Genomic DNA, 13,933 nt, shown 5'->3' on the forward strand with positions numbered 1-13,933 from the left:
GTTCGGATTTCCAAAGGGGATTTGTTCAGCGACAATGTTGCTCATGGCCATACTACCCTGAAAACGCCCGATCTCGTCTGATCTCGGAAGCTAAGCAGGGTTGGGCCTGGTTAGTACCTGGATGGGAGACCGCTTGGGAATACAAGGTGCTGTAAGCATCTTGTCAAAACCATTTTCGACATTTCATGGATGTTCATCTCCTTTTGACCTCCTAAATCATGAAAGACTTCCCTCCTCTGCACATCTCACAACATTTTATTGAAGCTCTCCTTCTGATAATCTTCATTCCCGTGGTTGTAGAAGTAATAAAGCAAAAGAAGAGCAAGCGGCATAAAAGTCGACTCCTTTAACGAAGGGTTCTCCAAAGAGGACCCCTCACCCTCCACACCCGATCCAAATATCCAAATACACGATCCACATGCAAGACTATGGACCGTTCGGATTTCCAAAGGGGATTTGTTCTGCGACAATGTTGCTCACGGCCATACTACCCTGAAAACGCCCGATCTCGTCTGATCTCGGAAGCTAAGCAGGGTTGGGCCTGGTTAGTACCTGGATGGGAGACCGCTTGGGAATACCAGGTGCTGTAAGCATCTTGTCAAAACCATTTTCGACATTTCATGGATGTTCATCTCCTTTTGACCTCCTAAATCATGAAAGACTTCCCTCCTCTGCACATCTCACAACATTTTAGTGAAGCTCTCCTTCTGATAATCTTCATTCCCGTAGATTTAGAAGTAATAAAGCAAAAGAAGAGCAAGCGGCAACAAAGTCGACTCCTTATATCCAAATACACGATCCACATGCAAGACTATGGACCGTTCAGATTTCCAAAGGGGATTTGTTCAGCGACAATGTTGCTCACGGCCATACTACCCTGAAAACGCCTGATCTCGTCTGATCTCGGAAGCTAAGCAGGGTTGGGCCTGGTTAGTACCTGGATGGGAGACCGCTTGGGAATACCAGGTGCTGTAAGCATCTTGTCGAAACCATTTTGGACATTTCATGGATGTTCATCTCCTTTTGACCTCCTAAATCATGAAAGACTTCCCTCCTCTGCACATCTCAAAACATTTTATTGAAGCTCTCCTTCTGATAATCTTCATTCCCGTAGTTGTAGAAGTAATAAAGCAAAAGAAGAGCAAGCGGCAACAAAGTCGACTCCTTTAACGAAGGGTTCTCCAAAGAGGACCCCTCACCCTCCACACCCGATCCAAATATCCAAATACACGATCCACATGCAAGACTATGGACCGTTCGGATTTCCAAAGGGGATTTGTTCAGCGACAATGTTGCTCACGGCCATACTACCCTGAAAACGCCCGATCTCGTCTGATCTCGGAAGCTAAACAGGGTTGGGCCTGGTTATTACCTGGATGGGAGACCGCTTGGGAATACCAGGTGCTGTAAGCATCTTGTCAAAACCATTTTCGACATTTCATGGATGTTCATCTCCTTTTGACCTCCTAAATCATGAAAGACTTCCCTCCTCTGCACATCTCACAACATTTTATTGAAGCTCTCCTTCTGATAATCTTCATTCCCGTAGTTGTAGAAGTAATAAAGCAAAAGAAGAGCAAGCGGCAACAAAGTCGACTCCTTTAACGAAGGCTTCTCCAAAGAGGACCCCTCACCCTCCACACCCGATCCAAATATCCAAATACACGATCCACATGCAAGACTATGGACCGTTCGGATTTCCAAAGGGGATTTGTTCAGCAACAATGTTGCTCACGGCCATACTACCCTGAAAACGCCCGATCTCGTCTGATCTCGGAAGCTAAGCAGGGTTGGGCCTGGTTTGTATCTGGATGGGAGACCGCTTGGGAATACCAGGTGCTGTAAGCATCTTGTCAAAACCATTTTCGACATTTCATGGATGTTCATCTCCTTTTGACCTCCTAAATCATGAAAGACTTCCCTCCTCTGCACATCTCACAACATTTTATTGAAGCTCTCCTTCTGATAATCTTCATTCCCGTAGTTGTAGAAGTAATAAAGCAAAAGAAGAGCAAGCGGCAACAAAGTCGACTCCTTTAACGAAGGGTTCTCCAAAGAGGACCCCTCACCCTCCGCACCCGATCCAAATATCCAAATACACGATGCACATGCAAGACTATGGACCGTTCGGATTTCCAAAGGGGATTTGTTCAGCGACAATGCTGCTCACGCCCATACTACCCTGAAAACGCCCGATCTCATCTGATCTCGGAAGCTAAGCAGGGTTGGGCCTGGTTAGTACCTGGATGGGAGACCGCTTGGGAATACCAGGTGCTGTAAGCATCTTGTCAAAACCATTTTCGACATTTCATGGATGTTCATCTCCTTTTGACCTCCTAAATCATGAAAGACTTCCCTCCTCTGCACATCTCACAACATTTTATTGAAGCTCTCCTTCTGATAATCTTCATTCCCGTAGTTGTAGAAGTAATAAAGCAAAAGAAGAGCAAGCGGCAACAAAGTCGACTCCTTTAACGAAGGGTTCTCCAAAGAGGACCCCTCACTCTCCACACCCGATCCAAATATCCAAATACACGATCCACATGCAAGACTATGGACCGTTCGAATTTCCAAAGGGGATTTGTTCAGCGACAATGTTGCTCACGGCCATACTACCCTGAAAACGCCCGATCTCGTCTGATCTCGTAAGCTAAGCAGGGTTGGGCCTGGTTAGTACCTGGATGGGAGAACGCTTGGGAATACCAGGTGCTGTAAGCATCTTGTCAAAACCATTTTCGACATTTCATGGATGTTCATCTCCTTTTGACCTCCTAAATCATGAAAGACTTCCCTCCTCTGCACATCTCACAACATTTTATTGAAGCTCTCCTTCTGATAATCTTCATTCCCGTAGTTGTAGAAGTAATAAAGCAAAAGAAGAGCAAGCGGCAACAAAGTCGACTCCATATATCCAAATACACGATCCACATGCAAGACTATGGACCGTTCAGATTTCCAAAGGGGATTTGTTCAGCGACAATGTTGCTCACGGCCATACTACCCTGAAAACGCCTGATCTCGTCTGATCTCGGAAGCTAAGCAGGGTTGGGCCTGGTTAGTACCTGGATGGGAGACGGCTTGGGAATACCAGGTGCTGTAAGCATCTTGTCAAAACCATTTTGGACATTTCATGGATGTTCATCTCCTTTTGACCTCCTAAATCATGAAAGACTTCCCTCCTCTGCACATCTCACAACATTTTATTGTAGCTCTCCTTCTGATAATCTTCATTCCCGTGGTTGTAGAAGTAATAAAGCAAAAGAAGAGCAAGCGGCAACAAAGTCGACTCATTTAACGAAGGGTTCTCCAAAGAGGACCCCTCACCCTCCACACCCGATCCAAATATCCAAATACACGATCCACATGCAAGACTATGGACCGTTCGGATTTCCAAAGGGGATTTGTTCAGCGACAATGTTGGTCACGGCCATACTACCCTGAAAACGCCCGATCTCGTCCGATCTCGGAAGCTAAGCAGGGTTGGGCCTGGTTAGTACCTGAATGGGAGACCGCTTGGGAATACCAGGTGCTGTAAGCATCTTGTCAAAACCATTTTCGACATTTCATGGATGTTCATCTCCTTTTGACCTCCTAAATCATGAAAGACTTCCCTCCCCTGCACATCTCACAACATTTTATTGAAGCTCTCCTTCTGATAATCTTCATTCCCGTAGTTGTAGAAGTAATAAAGCAAAAGAAGAGCAAGCGGCAACAAAGTCGACTCCTTTAACGAAGGCTTCTCCAAAGAGGACCCCTCACCCTCCACACCCGATCCAAATATCCAAATACACGATCCACATGCAAGACTATGGACCGTTCGGATTTCCAAAGGGGATTTGTTCAGCGATAATGTTGCTCACGGCCATACTACCCTGAAAACGCCCGATCTCGTCTGCTCCTGGAAGGAAAGCAGGGTTGGGCCTGGTTAGTACCTGGATGGGAGACCGCTTGGGAATACCAGGTGCTGTAAGCATCTTGTCAAAACCATTTTCGACCTTTCATGGATGTTCATCTCCTTTTGACCTCCTAAATCATGAAAGACTTCCCTCCTCTGCACATCTCACAAAATTTTATTGAAGCTCTCCTTCTGATAATCTTCATTCCCGTAGTTGTAGAAGTAATAAAGCAAAAGAAGAGCAAGCGGCAACAAAGTCGACTCCTTTAACAAAGGGTTCTCCAAAGAGGACCCCTCACCCTCCACACCCGATCCAAATATCCAAATACACGATCCACATGGTCTGACAGTTATTTTTATTTTGGCTGTCTCAAGATGGCGGCGCACACGGATGCAGCGGCTTTTGGCTTTCCAGTTTGGTGTATTCTTTTCTCAATCCTATCGTTATTTACCAACATCTGCGAGGCAAACTTTTCCTACAGTCGCCACGACTTAATTGCTATCGGAAGGAGATGCGATATATCCGATGTCACAACGAACTACCAACGAACCTACGATATCCCCGAGGACATATCGAGACCTCCGGGAGCTCCGTGGATAGTCAGCCCACTCAAAGCACGACGAAGGAGGCGAAGGCGGCGGAGAGAAAGGAAGCAAAAGCGCGGTTGTCGGGCGGGTCTTGCTGCTAAGCTAAGTCAACAACCACACCGAGCACCGCTCCCGAGTATCTTTTTGACCAACGCCAGATCCATCACCCACAAAATGGACGAGTTGGAACTTCGAATTGCCACCAACAGCTTTGTTAAGAACTGTAACATTATCCTCATCACGGAAACGTGGCTACACCAGCAAATCCCGGACGCTGCGGTTTCGCTAGCTAGCCGAACGCTTTTTCGGAACGATCGTTCAAAGGAACTAACAGGCAAAAGCAGAGGAGGAGGACTTTGCTTGTTCATACATAATGAATGGTGTGGTGACAGTAGGATTATTGACACTCACTGTTCTCCGGACTTAGAGCTATTGGCAGTACGGTGTAGGCCCTTCTACCTACCGAGAGAGCTAGCCGTCGTCATAGTAACGGCGGTTTATATTCCTCCTGATGCTAACGTCAACACGGCATTAAACCTCCTGCTAATGGCTGTAAACAAACAACAGCTTGACCATCCCGATGGAGTCTGTATTGTTGCTGGTGACTTCAACAGAGCATGTTTAAAGACTGTTCTACCCAAGTTTATCCAATACGTAAAATGTCACACGAGGGGAGACAAAACTCTTGACCATGTTTATTCTAACATTAAACATGCTTACAAAGCCACTTCCCTCCCTCACCTAGCTGGATCAGATCACCTCTGTCTAGCCCTCACCCCAGCATACACTCCATTCCGGAGGCAAACAAGACCACAAATAAAGACAATTAAAACTTGGCCCGAGGATGCCCTTTCTCAGCTGCAGGACTGTTTTTTCCGCACCAAGTGGGAACTCTTTGAACACGACAACCTCCAGGACTATACGGACGCTGTACTCTCCTATATCAAAAACTGCATGGACAATGTCACTAGGAATAAACAAATACGGGTTTTTCCAAATCAAAAACCCTGGATGACCAAGGAGACTCAGGCACTCATCAAATGCCGTAACACCGCTTTCAGATCAGGGGACAAGATGAAATATAGAGCTGCCAGAGCTGATCTGAAAAGAGGCATTAAAAAGGCCAAGGCAGAATATACTAAGAAAATTGAGGAGCACTTCACAGACAATAACCCAAAGAAGATGTGGCAGGGAATACGACATATTACCAACTACAATAACAATAATATGTCTGTTAACGCAGATGCCTCACTAGCGGAGGAACTGAACCGTTTCTTTGCCCGCTTTGAGACTGACAAATCAGACCCAGTCTCAACACCCCCGCCACTATCCTGTAGCAATACACTGAAGTTCCAGGAAGAGGAAGTGAGACTGGAAATGCGGTCTGTGAATACCAGGAAGGCTGCTGGACCTGATGGAGTACCTGGGAAGGTGCTCAAAGCCTGTGCTGACCAGCTGGCTGGAGTCTTCACAAAAATCTTCAATTGTTCCCTGCAACAATCCATCATTCCATCCTGCCTGAAATCTGCCACCATTATTCCTGTCCCCAAAAAGCCAACCATCGACAGCATGAATGATTATAGGCCTGTTGCTCTCACACCTGTGATCATGAAGTGCTTTGAAAAGTTGATAGCCCGCCATATCAGGAATACAATCTCTCCCTCAGTTGACCCTCACCAGTTTGCTTATAGAGCTAACAGGTCCACTGAGGATGCTATCACCATTGCTCTACATACAGCATTGAGACACCTGGAACACCATGGGAATTACGTGAGGATGCTTTTCATTGACTATAGCTCAGCCTTCAACACCATGAAACCGGACATTCTGACTAACAAACTCTCCCACCTCGGACTATCCTCCTCCATCTGCTGTTGGATAAAGAACTTCCTAACCAACCGACCACAAACTGTTAGACTTGGTTCCCACCTTTCTTCCTCCATTACACTGAGCACTGGCTCCCCTCAAGGCTGTGTACTGAGTCCTCTTCTGTACTCCCTGTACACTTATGACTGTACACCAACCCACCAGTCCAACTACATCATCAAATTTGCTGATGACACCACTGTGGTCGGACTCATCTCAGAAGGGGATGAGGCGGCCTATAGAGACGAGGTCAACAATCTGTCTTCGTGGTGCTTGATGAACAACCTCACACTGAACAACACAAAAACTAAAGAAATAATCCTGGACTTCCGCAAACAGAGCACAGATCTGGCCCCACTCCTCATAAATGGAGTTCGTGTAGACAGGGTCCAGTCCTTTAAATTCCTGGGGGTCCACGTCACGGACAAGCTCTCCTGGTCCACAAACACCACGGCAGTAGTGAAGAAGGCCCAGAAAAGACTCCATTTCCTGAGGGTACTCAGGAGGAATAACTTGGACACTAAGCTTCTGGTAACCTTCTATAAAGTCACTGTGGAGAGCATCCTGGCATACGGCATCACAGTGTGGTACGCTGGAAGCACGGCAGCAGACAAAAAGGCCATGCAGAGAGTGATCAACACTGCCCAGAGGATCGTCGGCTGCTCTCTGCCCTCACTGGAAGATATTGCCAGCCCTCGTTACATCAGCAGAGCTCGGAACATTGCTGGGGACCCGGACCACCCTGGTCACGACCTGTTCCAGCTGCTTCCCTCTGGCAGGCGCTACCGGTCTCACAAGGCACGGACAAAGAGGCTTAAGGACAGCTTCTTCCCCACAGCCATCAGGACTCTAAACTGCAGCAGCACGACACACAATCCCCTCGGTGTAACAACTTCGGGGTGAGGATAGATGAAGGACGTTGGGCGGCGATCTGCCTCCTGCTGGCTGACTAGGTAAGTAAGGAAGACAGTGGGAGGTAAGTGATCCATTTTATTCTTGTTGGCATCGGTGAGGCAATCCTTCGCAGTCGCCGGGAGCTGGTTGCGCTCGGGAGGTGATGCGATGTATCCATCACGGCAAAATTGCCAGCAAGTCTGAACTCTTGCCTGAGAAAAGTGCACTTCGTGGAGAAGCACCTTCAATTTCGTCATACGCAGCTGGGTATGATGACAATTAGGTTTTTGTCTAGTCAATGATGACGACAAGCCTAAGTCTGATTTTATTTATTTATTTATTTACATGCAAGACTATGGACCGTTCGGATTTCCATAGGGGATTTGTTCAGCGACAATGTTGCTCACGGCCATACTACCCTGAAAACGCCCGATCTCGTCTGATCTTGGAAGCAAAGCAGGGTTGGGCCTGGTTAGTACCTGGATGGGAGACCGCTTGGGAATACCAGGTGCTGTAAGCATCTTGTCAAAACCATTTTCGACATTTCATGGATGTTCATCTCCTTTTGACCTCCTAAATCATGAAAGACTTCCCTCCTCTGCACATCTCACAACATTTTATTGAAGCTCTTCTTCTGATAATCTTCATTCCCGTAGTTGTAGAAGTAATAAAGCAAAAGAAGAGCAAGCGGCAACAAAGTCGACTCCTTTAACGAAGGGTTCTCCACAGAGGAAACCCTCACCCTCCACACCCGATCCAAATATCCAAATACACGATCCACATGCAAGACTATGGACCGTTCGGATTTCCAAAGGGGATTTGTTCAGCGACAATGTTGCTCACGGCCATACTACCCTGAAAACGCCCGATCTCGTCTGATCTCGGAAGCTAAGCAGGTTTGGGCCTGGTAATTACCTGGATGGGAGACCGCTTGGGAATACCAGGTGCTGTAAGCATCTTGTCAAAACCATTTTCGACATTTCATGGATGTTCATCTCCTTTTGACCTCCTAAATCATGAAAGACTTCCCTCCTCTGCACATCTCACAACATTTTATTGAAGCTCTCCTTCTGATAATCTTCATTCCCGTAGTTGTAGAAGTAATAAAGCAAATAAAGAGCAAGCGGCAACAAAGTCGACTCCTTTAACGAAGGGTTCTCCAAAGAGGACCCCTCACCCTCCACACCCGATCCAAATATCCAAATACACGATCCACATGCCAGACTATGGACCGTTCGGATTTCCAAAGGGGATTTGTTCAGCGACAATGTTGCTCACGGCCATACTACCCTGAAAATGCCCGATCTCGTCTGATCTCGGAAGCTAAGCAGGGTTGGGCCTGGTTAGTACCTGGATGGGAGACCGCTTGGGAATACCAGGTGCTGTGAGCATCTTGTCAAAACCATTTTGGACATTTCATGGATGTTCATCTCCTTTTGACCTCCTAAATCATGTAAGACTTCCCTCCTCTGCACATCTCACAACATTTTATTGAAGCTCTCCTTCTGATAATCTTCATTCCCGTAGTTGTAGAAGTAATAAAGCAAAAGAAGAGCAAGCGGCAACAAAGTCGACTCCTTTAACGAAGGGTTCTCCAAAGAGGACCCCTCACCCTCCACACCCGATCCAAATATCCAAATACACGATCCACATGCAAGACTATGGACCGTTCGGATTTCCAAAGGGGATTTGTTCAGCGACAATGTTGCTCACGGCCATACTACCCTGAAAACGCCCGATCTCGTCTGATCTCGGAAGCTAAGCAGGGTTGGGCCTAGTTAGTACCTGGATGGGAGACTGCTTGGGAATACCAGGTGCTGTAAGCATCTTGTCAAAACCATTTTCGACATTTCATGGATGTTCATCTCCTTTTGACCTCCTAAATCATGAAAGACTTCCCTCCTCTGCACATCTCACAACATTTTATTGAAGCTCTCCTTCTGATAATCTTCATTCCCGTAGTTGTAGAAGTAATAAAGCAAAAGAAGAGCAAGCGGCAACAAAGTCGACTCCTTTAACGAAGGGTTCTCCAAAGAGGACCCCTCACCCTCCACACCCGATCCAAATATCCAAATACACGATCCACATGCAAGACTATGGACCGTTCGGATTTCCAAAGGGGATTTGTTCAGTGACAATGTTGCTCACGGCCATACTACCCTGAAAATGCCCGATCTCGTCTGGTCTCGGAAGCTAAGCAGGGTTGGGCCTGTTTAGTACCTGGATGGGAGACCGCTTGGGAATACCAGGTGCTGTAAGCATCTTGTTAAAACCATTTTCGACATTTCATGGATGTTCATCTCCTTTTGACCTCCTAAATCATGAAAGACTTCCCTCCTCTGCACATCTCACAACATTTTATTGAAGCTCTCCTTCTGATAATCTTCATTCCCGTAGTTGTAGAAGTAATAAAGCAAAAGAAGAGCAAGCGGCAACAAAGTCGACTCCTTTAACGAAGGGTTCTCCAAAGAGGACCCCTCACCCTCCACACCCGATCCAAATATCCAAATACACGATCCACATGCAAGACTATGGACCGTTCGGATTTCCAAAGGGGATTTGTTCAGCGACAATGTTGCTCACGGCCATACTACCCTGAAAACGCCCGATCTTGTCTGATCTCGGAAGCTAAGCAGGGTTGGGCCTGGTTAGTACCTGGATGGGAGACCGCTTGGGAATACCAGGTGCTGTAAGCATCTTGTCAAAACCATTTTCGACATTTCATGGATGTTCATCTCCTTTTGACCTCCTAAATCATGAAAGACTTCCCTCCTCTGCACATCTCACAACATTTTATTGAAGCTCTCCTTCTGATAATCTTCATTCCCGTAGTTGTAGAAGTAATAAAGCAAAAGAAGAGCAAGCGGCAACAAAGTCGACTCCTTTAACGAAGGGTTCTCCAAAGAGGACCCCTCACCCTCCACACCCGATCCAAATATCCAAATACACGATCCACATGCAAGACTATGGACCGTTCGGATTTCCATAGGGGATTTGTTCAGCGACAATGTTCCTCACGGCCATACTACCCTGAAAACGCCCGATCTCGTCTGATCTCGGAAGCTAAGCAGGGTTGGGCCTGGTTAGTACCTGGATGGGAGACCGCTTGGGAATACCAGGTGCTGTAAGCATCTTGTCAAAACCACTTTCGACATTTCATGGATGTTCATCTCCTTTTGACCTCCTAAATCATGAAAGACTTCCCTCCTCTGCACATCTCACAACATTTTATTGAAGCTCTCCTTCTGATAATCTTCATTCCCGTAGTTGTAGAAGTAATAAAGCAAAAGAAGAGCAAGCGGCAACAAAGTCGACTCCTTTAACGAAGGGTTCTCCAAAGAGGACCCCTCACCCTCCACACCCGATCCAAATATCCAAATACACGATCCACATGCCAGACTATGGACCGTTCGGATTTCCAAAGGGGATTTGTTCAGCGACAACGTTGCTCACGGCCATACTACCCTGAAAACGCCCGATCTCGTCTGATCTCGGAAGCTAAGCAGGGTTGGGCCTGGTTAGTACCTGGATGGGAGACCGCTTGGGACTACCAGGTGCTGTAAGCATCTTGTCAAAACCATTTTCGACATTTCATGGATGTTCATCTCCTTTTGACGTCCTAAATCATGAAAGACTTCCCTCCTCTGCACATCTCACAACATTTTATTGAAGCTCTCCTTCTGATAATCTTCATTCCCGTAGTTGTAGAAGTAATAAAGCAAAAGAAGAGCAAGCGGCAACAAAGTCGACTCCTTTAACGAAGGGTTCTCCAAAGAGGACCCCTCACCCTCCACACCCGATCCAAATATCCAAATACACGATCCACATGCAAGACTATGGACCGTTCGGATTTCCAAAGGGGATTTGTTCAGCGACAATGTTGCTCACGGCCATACTACCCTGAAAACGCCCGATCTCGTCTGATCTCGGAAGCTAAGCAGGGTTGGGCCTGGTTAGTACCTGGATGGGAGACCGCTTGGGAATACCAGGTGCTGTAAGCATCTTGTCAAAACCATTTTCGACATTTCATGGATGTTCATCTCCTTTTGACCTCCTAAATCATGAAAGACTTCCCTCCTCTGCACATCTCACAACATTTTATTGAAGCTCTCCTTCTGATAATCTTCATTCCCGTAGTTGTAGAAGTAATAAAGCAAAAGAAGAGCAAGCGGCAACAAAGTCGACTCCTTTAACGAAGGGTTCTCCAAAGAGGACCCCTCATCCTCCACACCCGATCCAAATATCCAAATACACGATCCACATGCAAGACTATGGACCGTTCGGATTTCCAAAGGGGATTTGTTCAGCGACAATGTTGCTCACGGCCATACTACCCTGAAAACGCCCGATCTCGTCTGATCTCGGAAGCTAAGCAGGGTTGGGCCTGGTTAGTACCTGGATGGGAGACCGCTTGGGAATACCAGGTGCTGTAAGCATCTTGTCAAATCCATTTTCGACATTTCATGGATGTTCATCTCCTTTTGACCTCCTAAATCATGAAAGACTTCCCTCCTCTGCACATCTCACAACATTTTATTGAAGCTCTCCTTCTGATAATCTTCATTCCCGTAGTTGTAGAAGTAATAAAGCAAAAGAAGAGCAAGCGGCAACAAAGTCGACTCCTTTAACGAAGGGTTATCCAAAGAGGACCCCTCACCCTCCACACCCGATCCAAATATCCAAATACACGATCCACATGCAAGACTATGGACCGTTCGGATTTCCAAAGGGGATTTGTTCAGCGACAATGTTGCTCACGGCCATACTACCCTGAAAACGCCCGATCTCATCTGATCTCGGAAGCTAAGCAGGGTTGGGCCTGGTTAGTACCTGGATGGGAGACCGCTTGGGAATACCAGGTGCTGTAAACATCTTGTCAAAACCATTTTCGACATTTCATGGATGTTCATCTCCTTTTGACCTCCTAAATCATGAAAGACTTCCCTCCTCTGCACATCTCACAACATTTTATTGAAGCTCTCCTTCTGATAATCTTCATTCCCGTAGTTGTAGAAGTAATAAAGCAAAAGAAGAGCAAGCGGCAACAAAGTCGACTCCTTTAACGAAGGGTTCTCCAAAGAGGACCCCTCACCCTCCACACCCGATCCAAATATCCAAATACACGATCCACATGCAAGACTATGGACCGTTCGGATTTCCAAAGGGGATTTGTTCAGCGACAATGTTGCTCACGGCCATACTACCCTGAAAACGCCCGATCTCGTCTGATCTCGGAAGCTAAGCAGGGTTGGGCCTGGTTAGTACCTGGATGGGAGACCGCTTGGGAATACCAGGTGCTGTAAGCATCTTGTCAAAACCATTTTCGACATTTCATGGATGTTCATCTCCTTTTGACCTCCTAAATCATGAAAGACTTCCCTCCTCTGCACATCTCACAACATTTTATTGAAGCTCTCCTTCTGATAATCTTCTTTCCCATAGTTGTAGAAGTAATAAAGCAAAAGAAGAGCAAGCGGCAACAAAGTCGACTCCTTTAACGAAGGGTTCTCCAAAGAGGACCCCTCACCCTCCACACCCGATCCAAATATCCAAATACACGATCCACATGCAAGACTATGGACCGTTCGGATTTCCAAAGGGGATTTGTTCAGCGACAATGTTGCTCACGGCCATACTACCCTGAAAACGTCGATCTCGCCTGATCTCGGAAGCTAAGCAGCGTTGGGCCTGGTTAGTACCTGGATGGGAGACCGCTTGGGAATACCAGTTGCTGTAAGCATCTTGTCAAAACCATTTTCGACATTTCAAGGATGTTCATCTCCTTTTGACCTCCTAAATCATGAAAGACTTCCCTCCTCTGCACATCTCACAACATTTTATTGAAGCTCTCCTTCTGATAATCTTCATTCCCGTAGTTGCAGAAATAATAAAGCAAAAGAAGAGCAAGCGGCAACAAAGTCGACTCCTTTAACGAAGGGTTCACCAAAGTGGACCACTCACCCTCCACACCCGATCCAAATATCCAAATACACGATCCACATGCAAGACTATGGACCGTTCGGATTTCCAAAGGGGATTTGTTCAGCTACAATGTTGCTCACGGCCATACTACCCTGAAAACGCCCGATCTCGTCTGATCTCGGAAGCTAAGCAGGGTTGGGCCTGGTTAGTACCTGGATGGGAGACCGCTTGGGAATACCAGGTGCTGTAAGCATCTTGTCAAAACCATTTTCGACATTTCATGGATGTTCATCTCCTTTTGACCTCCTAAATCATGAAAGACTTCCCTCCTCTGCACATCTCACAACCTTTTATTGAAGCTCTCCTTCTGATAACTTTCTTTCCCGTAGTTGTAGAAGTAATAAAGCAAAAGAAGAGCAAGCGGCAACAAAGTCGACTCCTTTAACGAAGGGTTCACCAAAGAGGACCCCTCACCCTCCACACCCGATCCAAATATCCAAATACACGATCCACATGCAAGACTATGGACCGTTCGGATTTCCAAAGGGGATTTGTTCAGCGACAATGTTGCTCACGGCCATACTACCCTGAAAACGCCTGATCTCGTCTGATCTCGGAAGCTAAGCAGGGTTGGGCCTGGTTAGTACCCGGATGGGAGACTGCTTGGGAATACCAGGTGCTGTAAGCATCTTGTCAAAACCTTTTTCGACATTTCATGGATGTTCATCTCCTTTTGACATCCTAAATCATGAAAGACTTCCCTACTCT

The 13,933-nt window shown here is 46.6% G+C and overlaps 23 non-coding genes and 2 pseudogenes across 23 annotated transcripts; all 25 read left to right on the top strand.

The window, feature by feature from the left end:
* Positions 1 to 39: 39 nt before the first annotated feature.
* LOC144080079 (5S ribosomal RNA) lies at positions 40 to 158 on the top strand. Its single transcript, XR_013302119.1, has one exon. It is a non-coding gene; the product is annotated as a 5S ribosomal RNA (ribosomal RNA).
* Positions 159 to 474: 316 nt separating this feature from the next.
* LOC144080441 (5S ribosomal RNA) lies at positions 475 to 593 on the top strand. Its single transcript, XR_013302472.1, has one exon. It is a non-coding gene; the product is annotated as a 5S ribosomal RNA (ribosomal RNA).
* A 266-nt stretch (positions 594 to 859) lies between these two features.
* LOC144081047 (5S ribosomal RNA) lies at positions 860 to 978 on the top strand. Its single transcript, XR_013302883.1, has one exon. It is a non-coding gene; the product is annotated as a 5S ribosomal RNA (ribosomal RNA).
* Positions 979 to 1,294: 316 nt separating this feature from the next.
* LOC144079932 (5S ribosomal RNA) lies at positions 1,295 to 1,413 on the top strand. Its single transcript, XR_013301980.1, has one exon. It is a non-coding gene; the product is annotated as a 5S ribosomal RNA (ribosomal RNA).
* A 316-nt stretch (positions 1,414 to 1,729) lies between these two features.
* Positions 1,730 to 1,848, top strand: LOC144079849 (5S ribosomal RNA). The gene has a single exon (XR_013301899.1). It is a non-coding gene; the product is annotated as a 5S ribosomal RNA (ribosomal RNA).
* Positions 1,849 to 2,164: 316 nt separating this feature from the next.
* LOC144079573 (5S ribosomal RNA) lies at positions 2,165 to 2,283 on the top strand. Its single transcript, XR_013301632.1, has one exon. It is a non-coding gene; the product is annotated as a 5S ribosomal RNA (ribosomal RNA).
* A 316-nt stretch (positions 2,284 to 2,599) lies between these two features.
* On the top strand, positions 2,600 to 2,718 carry LOC144080489 (5S ribosomal RNA). The gene has a single exon (XR_013302518.1). It is a non-coding gene; the product is annotated as a 5S ribosomal RNA (ribosomal RNA).
* Positions 2,719 to 2,984: 266 nt separating this feature from the next.
* Positions 2,985 to 3,103, top strand: LOC144080234 (5S ribosomal RNA). The gene has a single exon (XR_013302271.1). It is a non-coding gene; the product is annotated as a 5S ribosomal RNA (ribosomal RNA).
* A 316-nt stretch (positions 3,104 to 3,419) lies between these two features.
* Positions 3,420 to 3,538, top strand: LOC144079676 (5S ribosomal RNA). The gene has a single exon (XR_013301733.1). It is a non-coding gene; the product is annotated as a 5S ribosomal RNA (ribosomal RNA).
* Positions 3,539 to 3,854: 316 nt separating this feature from the next.
* Positions 3,855 to 3,973, top strand: LOC144080717 (5S ribosomal RNA; annotated as a pseudogene).
* Positions 3,974 to 7,644: 3,671 nt separating this feature from the next.
* On the top strand, positions 7,645 to 7,763 carry LOC144079893 (5S ribosomal RNA). Its single transcript, XR_013301941.1, has one exon. It is a non-coding gene; the product is annotated as a 5S ribosomal RNA (ribosomal RNA).
* Positions 7,764 to 8,080: 317 nt separating this feature from the next.
* On the top strand, positions 8,081 to 8,199 carry LOC144080481 (5S ribosomal RNA). Its single transcript, XR_013302510.1, has one exon. It is a non-coding gene; the product is annotated as a 5S ribosomal RNA (ribosomal RNA).
* A 316-nt stretch (positions 8,200 to 8,515) lies between these two features.
* Positions 8,516 to 8,634, top strand: LOC144080814 (5S ribosomal RNA). Its single transcript, XR_013302660.1, has one exon. It is a non-coding gene; the product is annotated as a 5S ribosomal RNA (ribosomal RNA).
* Positions 8,635 to 8,950: 316 nt separating this feature from the next.
* LOC144080032 (5S ribosomal RNA) lies at positions 8,951 to 9,069 on the top strand. Its single transcript, XR_013302075.1, has one exon. It is a non-coding gene; the product is annotated as a 5S ribosomal RNA (ribosomal RNA).
* A 316-nt stretch (positions 9,070 to 9,385) lies between these two features.
* On the top strand, positions 9,386 to 9,504 carry LOC144080082 (5S ribosomal RNA). The gene has a single exon (XR_013302122.1). It is a non-coding gene; the product is annotated as a 5S ribosomal RNA (ribosomal RNA).
* Positions 9,505 to 9,820: 316 nt separating this feature from the next.
* On the top strand, positions 9,821 to 9,939 carry LOC144079606 (5S ribosomal RNA). The gene has a single exon (XR_013301664.1). It is a non-coding gene; the product is annotated as a 5S ribosomal RNA (ribosomal RNA).
* A 316-nt stretch (positions 9,940 to 10,255) lies between these two features.
* LOC144079587 (5S ribosomal RNA) lies at positions 10,256 to 10,374 on the top strand. The gene has a single exon (XR_013301646.1). It is a non-coding gene; the product is annotated as a 5S ribosomal RNA (ribosomal RNA).
* Positions 10,375 to 10,690: 316 nt separating this feature from the next.
* On the top strand, positions 10,691 to 10,809 carry LOC144079878 (5S ribosomal RNA). Its single transcript, XR_013301926.1, has one exon. It is a non-coding gene; the product is annotated as a 5S ribosomal RNA (ribosomal RNA).
* Positions 10,810 to 11,125: 316 nt separating this feature from the next.
* On the top strand, positions 11,126 to 11,244 carry LOC144080453 (5S ribosomal RNA). Its single transcript, XR_013302483.1, has one exon. It is a non-coding gene; the product is annotated as a 5S ribosomal RNA (ribosomal RNA).
* Positions 11,245 to 11,560: 316 nt separating this feature from the next.
* Positions 11,561 to 11,679, top strand: LOC144080464 (5S ribosomal RNA). Its single transcript, XR_013302494.1, has one exon. It is a non-coding gene; the product is annotated as a 5S ribosomal RNA (ribosomal RNA).
* Positions 11,680 to 11,995: 316 nt separating this feature from the next.
* On the top strand, positions 11,996 to 12,114 carry LOC144080982 (5S ribosomal RNA). The gene has a single exon (XR_013302822.1). It is a non-coding gene; the product is annotated as a 5S ribosomal RNA (ribosomal RNA).
* Positions 12,115 to 12,430: 316 nt separating this feature from the next.
* On the top strand, positions 12,431 to 12,549 carry LOC144080477 (5S ribosomal RNA). Its single transcript, XR_013302506.1, has one exon. It is a non-coding gene; the product is annotated as a 5S ribosomal RNA (ribosomal RNA).
* A 316-nt stretch (positions 12,550 to 12,865) lies between these two features.
* LOC144080795 (5S ribosomal RNA) lies at positions 12,866 to 12,983 on the top strand (annotated as a pseudogene).
* A 316-nt stretch (positions 12,984 to 13,299) lies between these two features.
* On the top strand, positions 13,300 to 13,418 carry LOC144080488 (5S ribosomal RNA). The gene has a single exon (XR_013302517.1). It is a non-coding gene; the product is annotated as a 5S ribosomal RNA (ribosomal RNA).
* A 316-nt stretch (positions 13,419 to 13,734) lies between these two features.
* On the top strand, positions 13,735 to 13,853 carry LOC144079975 (5S ribosomal RNA). The gene has a single exon (XR_013302020.1). It is a non-coding gene; the product is annotated as a 5S ribosomal RNA (ribosomal RNA).
* The last annotated feature ends 80 nt before the right edge of the window (positions 13,854 to 13,933 follow it).

Source organism: Stigmatopora argus, chromosome 8 (genome assembly GCF_051989625.1).
Source record: "Stigmatopora argus isolate UIUO_Sarg chromosome 8, RoL_Sarg_1.0, whole genome shotgun sequence".
Lineage (NCBI taxonomy): Eukaryota > Metazoa > Chordata > Actinopteri > Syngnathiformes > Syngnathidae > Stigmatopora > Stigmatopora argus.